Raw genomic sequence first — 13,229 nt, forward strand, 5'->3', positions numbered from 1 at the left:
TAAGAAGTAGAAAAGCAATATTGAGAAGTCAGAACAAAAACAGAGTCTGACCAGTCGGCTCTGGAAGGTCATGGATATTTACACACGCTAATAGCCTCTAACACCTTGTCTATTGTCCTCATATCACATCCCAGTTCAGCTCAGCAGGCAAACTACTCCAAACATGTATTTAGTAGGTTTATAACCTAGTACATATATTTTTAAGTCTTAACAAGAAGTATAGACTATAAAGTTAATGGTGTCTATATTCATACAATCATCAATAAAGATCTAATATCAAATCAAACTTAATTTAAAACTATTTGAATTACATTTAAAATAGCAACACATTTAAAACAACAAAATGAATATGTGAACTTTCATGTGCCTTAATAACAAACTTGTATGCAATCTGTAAATACAAATAAAAATTGTTAAAATTACGAGCCTAGTTCGTTTAGCCACAGAAAACGAAAGCAACCTTCCCGCTAGCCATGATTGGCTGAGATAATGAGTGGGCTGGACATGCTGAGAGATGAGTTTGGATTGGTCTGCCATATAGCATGCTTCTGTCTATTTGAGCTGGTCAGTATGTGTTGGTAATCCTGTCTAACGCTGCTTCTAAATGTTTTTTATCCCGTAGTAAAACTGCATACGTGTTGCTTTCCACTTTCTGGAGGACCGAGTTCAGTGGAATTTGAGTATGATAGCTAAGGAGATGGAGAAAACACCTGTCTCCAGATTACATCTTAAAACTAAGGGCAACCATGGCATGTGCGACAGGAGACGTATCCATAAATGAAAAGGGGTTTAATTTCAAGTTAAAGTGTACTGTTAGCCAACTAACGTTAGCTGCCTGGCTCGCTAGCTAACATTACGTGCATGATCTTATTATACGTATCTCAGAGCCATTTGCTTGGCTAGCTAACATTGAACCTGATTGGTTAGCTACCTTCAGATTCATGCAGGGTAGGAACATCAGGAGTTGGGATTATGGTTCATTGTTTAGCCTCTCTGGGCTAGGCGGGACGAATTCGTCCCACCTACGCAACAGCCAGTTGAATCCCGTGGCGCGATTTTCAAATACCTTAGAAATGCTATTACTTCAATTTCTCAAACATATGACTATTTTACAGCATTTTAAAGACAAGACTCTCGTTAATCTAACCACACTATCCGATTTCAAAAAGGCTTTACAACGAAAGCAAAACATTAGATTATGTCAGCAGAGTACCCAGCCAGAAATAATCAGACACCCATTTTTCAAGCTAGCATATAATGTCACATAAACCCAGAAGACAGCTAAATGCAGCACTAACCTTTGATGATCTTCATCAGATGACAATCCTAGGACATTATGTTATACAATACATGCATGTTTTGTTCAATCAAGTTCATATTTATATCAAAAACCAGCTTTTTACATTAGCATGTGACGTTCAGAACTAGCATACCCCCGCAAACTTCCGGGGAATTTACTAACAATTTACTAAATTACTCACGATAAACGTTCACAAAAAACATAACAATTATTTTAAGAATTATAGATACAGAACTCCTTTGTGCAATCGAGGTGTCCGATTTTAAAATAGCTTTTTGGTGAAAGCACATTTTGCAATATTCTCAGTAGATAGCCCAGCCATCACGGCTAGCCATTTAGACACCGACCAAGTTTAGCCCTGACCAAAGTCAGATTTACTATTACAAAAGTTTGATTACCTTTGTTGTCTTTGTCAGAATGCACTCCCAGGACTGCTACTTCAATAACAAATGTTGGTTTGGTCCAAAATAATCCATCGTTATATCCAAATAGCGGCGTTTTGTTCGTATGCGTTCCAGACACTATCCGAAATGGTAAATCAGGGTTACGAGCATGGCGCAATTCGTGACAAAAAATTCTAAATATTCCATTACCGTACTTCGAAGCATGTCAACCGCTGTTTAAAATCCATTTTTATGCCATTTTTCTCGTAAAAAAGCGATAATATTCCGACCGGGAATCTCCGTTTAGGTAAACAGAGGAAAGAAAACAAAGCTTTCGGTCGACGCGGGCACGAGCCTGAGTCTCACAGTACTGTAACCAGCCACTACCCAAACGCGCTACTTTTTTTCAGCCAGAGCCTGCAAAGCCACGATTCAGCTTTTTGCCGCCTTCTGAGAGCCGATGGCAGCCGTAGGAAGTGTCACGTAACAGCAGACATCCTTTGTAATGGATAGAGATGGCAAAGAAGGCCAAGAAATGGTCAGACAGGGCACTTCCTGTACAGAATCTTCTCAGGTTTTGGCCTGCCATATGAGTTCTGTTATACTCACAGACACCATTCAAACAGTTTTAGAAACTTTAGGGTGTTTTCTATCCAAAGCCAATAATTATATGCATATTCTAGTTACTGGGCAGGAGTAGTAACCAGATTAAATCGGGTACGTTTTTTATCCAGCCGTGTCAATACTGCCCCCTAACCCTAACAGGTTAGCTAGCTAGATGTCTTAACAAAAGACCCCACTATGCAAGTAACCCATTTTGGGTGCGTTCGTAAATTCCGTCTGGCCAACTACTTCGATTTCAGAGCACTCTCATCTGAGTGTGGCAGAGCGCAGAATAACTGAAGAATTTACGAATGCTCAACACCCGTTGAATATGGCCGGTGTCAGTAAACATTGGCAAAAAAGCATAATTAAATTGTTTCCAGCAGCACAGGTACAGTCACCAATGCTCTGGATAACATAAAACAGCCTAACCAGCTCTGCTAGGGCGATGGTCAGAGTGGGTTTTTCTCTCATATGTGTCTGGAAGTAGCTAACAAGCTGGCCAATATTAGCCAGTTAGCTTGGGTGCTTGACTGCCGTTATGAGGTCAGAACGTTCGGATCAACCATACTCATCGGCCAGAGCGTCCAGCGTGCGATCTGAACGCTCCGAGAGCGAAACGCTCTGAATTTATTGACTGACAATAAGACAGCACAGTTGCAGTCACCAACGCTCTGGGAAACATAAAAACAGCCTAACCAGCTCTAGTAGGGTGAGTAATGTTCAGTGAGCTTTTTTGTCTGGAAGTAGCTAGCAAGTTAGCTTGGGTGCTTGACTGCTATTTTTTTTAAATTATTATTATGAACAAAACAAATACAAGAGTACATAGACAGGGGTATTACAAAAAGTTTTATGGTACGTATTGCTTTTTTGTTTTTACACTTACTGATAATTTCAAAAATAATATTTAAATTCTATGTGAAGAGGGGTTTGTTCTCCGCCCACTTCATTTTATGGATAAAGAATCTGCCATGAAAAATAAACAAATTAACAATGAAAGTTAAATCAGGGCCCATATAATTTCGATCAAAATAAAACATATCAGTCTTTCAAACTGACATTAATAGTAGTTTATTTGAAAATAAAATCTTCTAACTCACTCCAAAATCTTCTGACATGAGAACAGTCCCAAAATAAAAAGGTCAAGAGTCCCTGAGTCACAACCACAAAATACACATTTGTTATCAATAGCCATTTTGAATCTGTTTATAACAAAGGTCTTTACAGGGGTGCTTGACTGCTGTTGTTAGTACAGCATGCTCGGATCAACCCTTAAAGAGATGGGTGGGGCTAAAGCTTAAGAGGGTGTGAATGATGCTGAATGGGTGTAGACAAAGAAGGGCTCTCCAGTAACAGTACCAAAACATTCAAAAGGCCATTTTCTCAAAAAGGAAGTTTACAAGTTTAATCAACTTTGAAAGCAAAATTACTTTTCCATTGTTCCTCAAATGCAGTGTATGATATACCATCTTGTAGCTCTGAGGCTACATTAGACCGGCTTGAGCCGGTTGGTCACACATTGTACTGTAGTCCAAAACGCATTTCTTCAAGTGGCTACGGAGGTGCATATTCAATGTGCAATACTGTTTTCCATACAACCTTGCAAAGTTCTCACATAACTGTTGCAAGTGGAAAAGAGCCAACTCGCTCCACTGTGATACATAAGACGGTACAGGCTTTGACAAAATAGGTCCAGCAATCATAACAGGAAAGTACCTTAAGAGCGAAGAAGGAGTAAACGCATGTCACATTTTTACATTCATGTGCATTGAAATGAGAAAACCCTGATGAGATTTCAGCGAGCAGGTGGCCAACTTAAGCTGAATATTTCTCATCATTCCATCATCCAGCTCACCAATATTCTTCCAGACGGTAAAAACGTGTTTTGATGCCCCCAGTAAGATTATGCATAGGGTCCACTACAGCCATGTCCATGGGCATGAAATATGGCAATATAAATAGCTCTGAGGATCTCAGTTTCAGTCTCTATTGTTTTCCTGTGTGCCTTGGTCTTTACCTGTGTCCACATACTCTGTTGCATTTTGTGAACTTAATTCTGATGTTGCAGTACATGGTTGTCCATCCAGTGCATGATGGAGTAATCTGCTTTTTTTTTACCCCAGTTCCATGGAAATGTCTGTAGGCATTTGTTGCAACCTGTGTGAGCTTGACATGGATCTGTGTTGTTGAGCAGATAAAAACATGGTGGTGAAATCACAAGTAGACTACATGGAAGTTAAAAACGTCACGCTAGGGGAAAAAAAGTTTCTAATAAAAGGTTTCTAATAAAATGACATTGAAAATAAACAGGTGCCTGAAAGGCTTAGCAATAAAGTAGTCAACTGTATAACTTATGAAATGTCATCGATGTACACTAGTTGTTAGTTGGAGAATAGGCTACTTGGAGAAAAGATTATTAATGCTTTTACAGAGACGCAAACAACTCTGTAATAATAAACACACACAAAACATGTTCATCCTGCCAAAATAACTCATGGGTCTGTTCTGGCTGCAATGGCAATTCATCTGGAAAGGTGGCTGTGTCTTGCTGTTCAACTGTCCATTGAGTGAATTTATCCTAGAACTTAGTTTTATAAAATGATGTTCATCATCGTATGCGGTCTTTCTCAAAAGTCTGTGGCAGTGATCTAGGTTTGAGATCTGCCTTGCGCTTTTACATGATTGCGACACAATCTATTTTTACAGCCAATCATCAATAAATAATATGTGAGGCAGAGATACTTTATGTAGAATTACGGACACAGGCTTTGAGCTAAGTCTTGTGGATCCGTGCACCTAGAGCCAAAGATGGTGGATAAATGAAGATGTCTTACTCAGGTCTTTTACCATTGACAAAGTGGTCACAGTTGCTGTCTACTTAAGGGGTGGCTCTCCCATAGACACCAATGCGATAGCAGCTGGGTCTGGTCTACTAGTATATGAACTAGAAAAATGTGCAAGTCTCTGCTGGAGCAACCATATACAGTCATCGGCAGCGACACACTTGGCTCCCGAGTGGCGCAGCTTTCTAAGGCAAGGCATCTCAGTGCAAGAGGCGTCACTACAGTCCCTGGTTTGAATCCAGGCTGTATCACATCCGGCCGTGATTGGGAGTCCCATATGGCGGCGCACAATTGGCCCAGCGTCGTCCGAGTTTGGTAGGCCGTCATTGTAAATAAAAATTTGCTATTAACTGACTTGCCTAGTTAAAAAAAACTTGTATCACAGTTTCCACTAGATGTCAAAATCGTAAAAATGAATGAAAACAAACATTTGCTCTTTGGTTTTAATTGAAGGTTAGGCATAAGGTTTGTGGTGTTTTTAAGGTTTAGAATCTAATTTTATGAAGATAAATTGTACAAATAGGTGGGGTTTATGGCTTTGTGACTGTGGTAACTAGCGACGCCCAGAGTTTCTGTGCTTGTTTGAGTGGTAAGGCTGAAGCAATCAACTGCAGATGAAAGTCGAAGAGTGAATTCGGGGAGCTGCATCTGCTACAGCTGAAAGTCGGCCACTGATGTGGTTTTCCAACAGCAGGGCTCAGTGCAATAAGGCAATGTTGCCATTGTTTATAAAAGTATCACCCACACAAACTGTAAATATATGTGTACATTGTACTATCAATTGGGGAGAGAGAACCTCAAATATCACTTTAATTTATACCTATCCACTTAATAGTTATAGAATCGCGGAAAATATGCTTCCTGTTTCAGTCACATCTTTGGTCCCGTTCGCGTGGGTTAAACCCCCCCCACTAATGATTCGTTGACAAATAGTGCCCCCCACAATGAAGGTGATGGCTGGAAATTGCAGCTGGTGAGGAGCAACTGCCGAAAATCTACACATAGGCGCAAGTCGGACAATATTTATCCCCATAATGCAACAGACTTTGAAAGACTTGACAAAAGCGATCTGCTCGAACACAGACGCTGTTTTGATGGAACAGAAAGTGAAGCTTCATTAAACACAAGCACAAACTCATCAGCCAATCAAATGCATGGGAATTGAAGGGAAGGCGTAGTGATTGAAAGGTAAACAATCCAATCAAACTAACAAAACCAGAAGGGCTGTTGAAAATGACCAGTCAAAAGAACGCGATTTGAAAACTCTGCCACAGGTTTTCTAAACTGTCTTTGGGTGCGTTTGAGTGGTAAGGCGAAAGTAGACGGAAGTCAACGATTGAAGTCGGGGATGTACATATGCACCAACAGGAAGTCGGATAACTTCTGCTGTTTCTAGGAAAACGCGAATGGCTGACATGGCACTCGCCTTTGTTATTGTCGATTAAGTGAATGATATAAAAATTCCACTTTTTTATATCATTCATATTATCAACATGTTCCAAGGAATGAATATCCTGATAAAGAAATATTAGATACAAGCCCAAGCTCTTCCTTTGTGAGGTTCTCAAAATATAGCCAGGTACAGTAGTGAATGCATAGGCTACAACAATGAGAACATATAGGTGTTTTTGCAGCATATGGGATATGCTTGGTTGTTTGCCATTACTTCATGCCCTTGTACCTGTACCTTGTATTATTTGTGATTGTGCAACATGGAATTGTAACATATGTGATTAAATGGTCCACAAAGATTCTTACTGAATGCAAATTGATTGCATATCAGCGTCGCTACAGCCTGCAGTGTATATTTCTTTAATTCACAACCTTTATATTGCTTGTCAGTAAGCATGTAAAGAACAGAATTTGATTCAATTACATGAAGTATACAACACTCACCGTACAGAACAGCATTAGACTATACAGTGGCTAAAATTGAGATTTTGTGCCACTGATCTACACACAATACCCCACAATGTCAGTGGAATTTTGTTTAGAGAATTTTTTACGAATTAATACATTTGTCTTGAGTCAATAAGTATTCAATGCCTTTGTTATGACAAGGCTTAAAACGTCCAGGAATAAAAATTAGCTTAACCTTTCTGGGCCCGGGGGCAGTATTGAGTAGTTTGGATGAATGAGGTGCCCAAATTAAACTGCCTATTACTCGGGCTCAGAACGTAGGACATGCATAGTATTAGATTTGGATAGAAAACACGCTGAAGTTTCCAAAACTGTTTGAATGATGTCTGTGAGTATAACAGAACTCATATGCAGGCATAAACCTGAGAAAAAATCCAACCAGGAAGTGGATTGTAGTTTTTCAAGACTGGGCCTATTCAGTACACAGTGACTTAGGGTTCAATTTGTACTTCCTAAGGCTTCCACTAGATGTCAACAGTCTTTAGAACGTGTTTCAGGATTTCGCAGTCAACAGAGAGCAAACAAGACCTCCTGGAGTCTGATGACTGAGAGAATGACATGGCCTCAATTACACGCATTCACGTGAGGGGTAGCTGTGTTCCATAATGTTTTTCAAGACATTGGAATCTTCCGGTTGGAATATTACTGAAGTTTTACGTTAAAAAGGCCCTAAAGATTGATGCTTTTACAACATTTGACATGTTTCAATGAACGTAAATATAACTTTTTGTCGTGAAATTTTCGGCGCGCTGCCTACATTTGGAGTAGCTTACTGAACGCGCAAACAACAAGGAGGTATTTGGACATAAATTATGGACTTTATCGAACAAAACACCATTTATTGTGGACCTGGGATTCCCTGGAAGTGCCTTCTGTTGAAGATCAAAGGTAAGTGAATATTTATAATGCTATTTATGATTTTAGATGACTCCAAAATGGCGGGTATCTGTATTGCCTGATGTATGTTTCTGAGCGCCGTACTCAGATTATTGCAAAGTGTGCTTTCCCCGTGAAGCTTTTTTAAAATCTGTCACAGCGGTTGCATAAAGGAGATGTTCATCTATAATTCTTTGAATAACAGTTTAATATTTTATCAACGTTTATGATGAGTATTTTTGTAAATTGTTGTGCTGATTCACCGGCAGTATTGAAGGCAAAATATTTTCTTAACATCACGCGCCAATGTAAAATGGGGTTTTTGGATATAAATATGAACTTTATCGAACAAAACATACATGTATTGTGTAACATTGAGATCTAGGAGTGTCAAAGGTCGTCAAAGGTTAGTGCTTAATTTTAGCTGTATTTCTGGTTTTTGTGACCCCTCTCCTGCTTGGAAAATGGCTGTGTGGTTTTTCTTGTGTTGGCACTGTCCTAACATAATCTAACTTTATGCTTTCGCCGTAAAGCCTTTTTGAAATCGGACAATGTGGTTGGATTAAGGAGAGGTGTATCTCTAAAATGGTGTAAAATAGTTGTGTTTGAGAAATTTGAATTATGACATTTTGTTGTTTTGAATTTGCCGCCCTGATATTTCACTGGCTGTGTCCCGCAGGTTACGCTAGCGTACCACGTAGCCCATAGAAGTTAACAAGTCACATAATAAGTGCATGGACTCACTGTGTGCAATAATATTAAAGTACTTTTTGAATGATTACCATCTCTATACCCCACATATACAACAATTATCTATGAGGTCCCTCAGTCGATCAGTGAATTTCAAGCACAGATTCAACGACAAAGACCAGGGATGTTTTCCAATGCCTTGCAAAGAAGGGCACCTATTGGCAGATGGGTAAAAATAAAAAAAGCAGACACTGAATTTCCCTTTGAGCATGGTGAAGTTATTAATGACGATTTGGATGGTGTGTCAATACACTCAGTCACTACAAAGATACAGGCATCCTTCCTAACTCAGTGGCCGGAGAGGAAAGAAATCGCTCAAGGATATCACCATGAGGCCAATAGTGATTTTAAAGCAAAGTTTAATGGCTGTGATAGGAGAAAACTGAGGACGGATCAACAACATTGTAGTTACTCCATAATTCTAACCTAAATGACAGAGTGAAAAGAAAGAAATCTGTACAAAATAATATTCCTAAACATGCATCCTGTTTGCAATAAGGCACTAAAGAAATACTGAAAGAAAAGTGTGGCAAAGATATTAACTTTTTGTACTCAATACAATGCGTTATGTTTGGGACAAATCCAACACGTCACTGAGTACTCTTCATATTTTCAAGCATGGTGGTGGTTGCATCAAGTTATGGATATGCTCGTCATCGGCCAGGGCTTGGGAGTTTTTTGGGGGAGAAACCCCCCCCAGAATAGAGCTAAGCACAGGTAAAATCCTAGAGGAAAATCTGGTTCAGTCTGCTTTCCAAAAGACACTGGGCGACAATCTAACTTTTCAGCAGGACAATAACCTAAAACTTAAGGCCAAATATACACTGGAGTTGCTTACCAAGACAACATTGAACGTTCCTGAGTGGCCTAGTTACAGTGTTGACTTAAATCGACTTGAAAATCTATGGCAAGACTTTAAAATGGCCGTCTAGCAATGATCAACATCCAACTTGACAGAGCTTGAAGAATAAAAAAAGAAAAAAATGAAAAGGCAAATATTGTACAATCCAGGCGTGCAACGCTCTTAGAACAAAACTGCATTCTTTCAACTTACCCAGAAAGACTCAAAAAACTGTAATTGCTACCAAAGGTGATTCTAACATGTATTGACTAAGGGGCCTGAATATTAATCTCAGTAAATGTTAGAAAATCTTTAGAAAATGTTTTTCTTTTCTTCTTCCACTTTGACATTAGAGTATTTTGTAGTTAACATGATAATTTTACATTGATTTAATTTTAGGAGTAAAAAATAGCATGTTGCTGTTTTGACTGGCAAGCAAAGTTAGCCAACTATCCTTTGGTAGCTAGCTAGCTAACGTTAGCTATCCAATGTTGGTGGGAGAACAGATTGCTTGGTGGCTAGCTAACGTTAACTATCCAATATTGGTGGGAGAACAGATTGCTTGGTAGCTAGCTAGCTAACCAAGTCTAGTAAAATACAGCAAAGGAGAAAAGCGCCTATTGACATTTGATTTTTATTGTTTTGATACAATTAGTTAGTGGGAACGATGCATCACCAAATGAGGTAATGGATTTCCAACAACTCATGGCCATGCGGAATCAGATGCCAGACTACAACACGGGGGCTGATATGAACGAAAGGCTGACAAGTAACTCAACTATTTCAACAACAGAAGTAGAAGCTATAGCCGACCACTCCTCCAGCGACTGCAACATAACAGGAGTTTGTCGAGCAAGATGGAATGAGCTATCCACAAGTTCAATGTTTACCTTCATAACTTGCACTTTGATGGTAGCTAATGTAGAATATTTTAATCCTGTTAATTTGCTAATGATGTTATTTTCTGTTTTAATAGCAAACAGCAAGGATCTACACATTAATGCTGACTTGGAGGACAAATATAAGCCACAAGAAAAGTGACTACAAATCTGTATTTCTTTGACTTTGACAAATATATACAGTACCAGTCAAAAGTTTGGACACACCTACTCTTTCATGGGTTTTTCTTTGTTTTTACTATTTTTTACATTGTAGAATAATAGTGAAGACATGAACTATGAAATAACACATATAGAATCATGCACTAACCAAAAAAAGTGTTAAACCAATCAAAATATATTTTATATTTGAGATTCCTCAAAGTAGCCACCCTTTGCCTTGATGACAGCTTTGCACACTCTTGGCAGTCTCTCAACCAGCTTCACATGGAATGCTTTTCCAACAGTCTTGAAGGACTTCCCACATATGCTGAGCACTTGTTGGCTGCTTTTCCATGACTCTACGGTCCAACTCATCCTAAACCATCTCAATTGGGTTAAGGTCGGGTGATTGTGGAGGCCAGGTCATCTGATGCAGCGCTCCATCACTCTCCTTCTTGGTCAAATAGCCCTTACACAGCCTGGAAGTGTGTTGGGTCATTGTCCTGTTGAAAAACAAATGAGAGTCCCACTAAGCGCAAACCAGATGGGATGGCGTATCACTGCAGAATGCTGTGGTAGCCTTGCTGGTTAAGTGTTCCTTGAATTCTAAATAAATCACAGTGTTACCAGCAAAGCACCGCACACCATCACACCACCTCCGCCATGCTTTACGGTGGGAACCACACATGCAGAGATCATCCGTTCACCTACTCTGCATCTCACAAAGACACGACTGTTGGAACCAAAAATCTCAAATTAGGACTCAGACCAAAAGGACAGATTTCCACCGGTCTAATGTCCATTGCTCGTGTTTCTTGGCCCAAGCAAATCTCTTCTTCTTATTGGTCCTTTAGTAGTGGTTTATTTGTAGCAATTCGACCATGAAGGCCTGATTCACATAGTCTCCTCTGAACAGTTGATGTTGAGATGTGTCTGTTACTTGAACTCTGTGAAGCATTAATTTGGGCTTCAATCTGAGGCTGGTAACTCTAATGAACTTATCCTCTGCAGCAGAGGTAACTCTGGGTCTTCCTTTCCTGTTGCGGTTCTCATGAGAGCCAGTTTCATGTATACCCCCCCCCACCTTGTCACAACACAACTGGCTCAAACACATTGAGGAAAGAAATTGCACAAATTAACTTTTAACAAGGCACACCTTAATTGAAATGCATTCCAGGTGACTACCTCATGAAGCTGGTTTAGAGACTGCCAAGAGTGTGCAAAGCTGTCATCAAGGCAAAGGGTGGCTACTTAGAAGAATCTCATATATAAAATATATTTTGATTTGTTTAACACTTTTTTGGTTACTACATGATTCCATGTGTGTTGTTTCATAGTTTTGATGTCTAAACTATTATTCTACAATGTAGAAAATAGTAAAAATAAAGAAAAACTCTGGAATGAGTAGGTGTGTCCAAACGTTTGACTGGTACTGTATAAATATATATTAAAAAAATTACATCCAACCAAGCAATCAGGTTGTTGTAGGATGGTTATCTTAGCATTGTCAAATATGTTACATGAAATAGTGGTGTGAATATCATGCACAATCTTAATTTTATGTTTTTCTTTGTCATGTCTCAGGAAGAACACTCTGCACAACACCCATGTACTGTCTGCCGTTCAGTCAGCTGAGGTTAAGGTACACAGATGGAAAGTGAAGCATGGCAGAGTTTAAGTTGAAGGTCAGTAAAAACATGGACTGACTAACATAGTTCTACATCTTACAACTTTCTCAATGATTTTGATGCATATAACCTTTGATAATACACCACACTGACTACTCAGATGTAAAATCGGTAGTATTGGACTGAAAGAGAGGTATAAGTCGTCAGACACTCCAGACAGAGCAAAGGAACGGGACATAAAAAAGGTGGCATCGCCAGAGACAGGTTTGATTATAAATGTAAACCAATCCATACATTTTCAATTCAGTACCGAGTTTTGAAAAGTTAAGACTTGTTCCACAGATTTTAATGTGTGCTTTTTTTTGCAGAATAACTTATTGTCTCCTGTAATGTCACAGACTCTCTGCTGAAGAGAAGAGTATCCGGATGAATTTTTAATAACCTCCCACCCTGGCACTCCCCAGAGTTTTAGAACCTGATTGCGTCAGCAGACCGGAAAAGGGCCAAGCAAGCTTATGGGGAGAAAAAGCGCAGTCAGAGCAACCGTCCACGTCAAACGCAGCCCTACCCAGAACAACCGAATGTGCAATAGACCACAGACTATTTTCACTGACTCTTCACACTTGCTCCTCAAGAGACTTATTGCACCGACTCCCACTCACTCACCCAGCCTTACATATACGCACTCACAGAACATCCTCTTCTTTATTACTTATATATATTTTTAATAAATTGTCTTGATATTATGCATTTTTTTATAAACGTGTATTGCACCGCTGAGAGCGTGTCATTTTTTTGTTATTTCATTACTTGTTTTTTTGGAAGGGGGTTTGGGAATATATCATTTTTTACTTATATGTTATAAATGTTTTATTTTTTTATTAGAGATGTAGTGTATATTATGACACCTACAAAAGACTGTCAAAACCCACATTTATTCAAATGTGTTTTTCCCTGCCAAGAAGTTTCCTTTCGTTTGAAAGTTGGTTTCTTAAATCCATTGTTGTTGTAATGATTTCTTTACATTCAAGTTTTTTTTCACCGT

The 13,229-nt window shown here is 39.2% G+C and overlaps 1 protein-coding gene across 2 annotated transcripts in view; it reads right to left on the minus strand.

Annotated features, from left to right (window-relative positions):
- LOC106582420 (SH3 domain-binding protein 4) overlaps nt 1–13,229 on the minus strand; it is a 104,110-nt gene that overhangs the window by 3,163 nt on the left and 87,718 nt on the right. The gene's annotated exons all lie outside the window — the stretch shown is intronic.

The sequence above is a fragment of the Salmo salar genome, chromosome ssa21, assembly GCF_905237065.1.
Source record: "Salmo salar chromosome ssa21, Ssal_v3.1, whole genome shotgun sequence".
NCBI classification, from domain to species: Eukaryota; Metazoa; Chordata; class Actinopteri; order Salmoniformes; family Salmonidae; genus Salmo; species Salmo salar.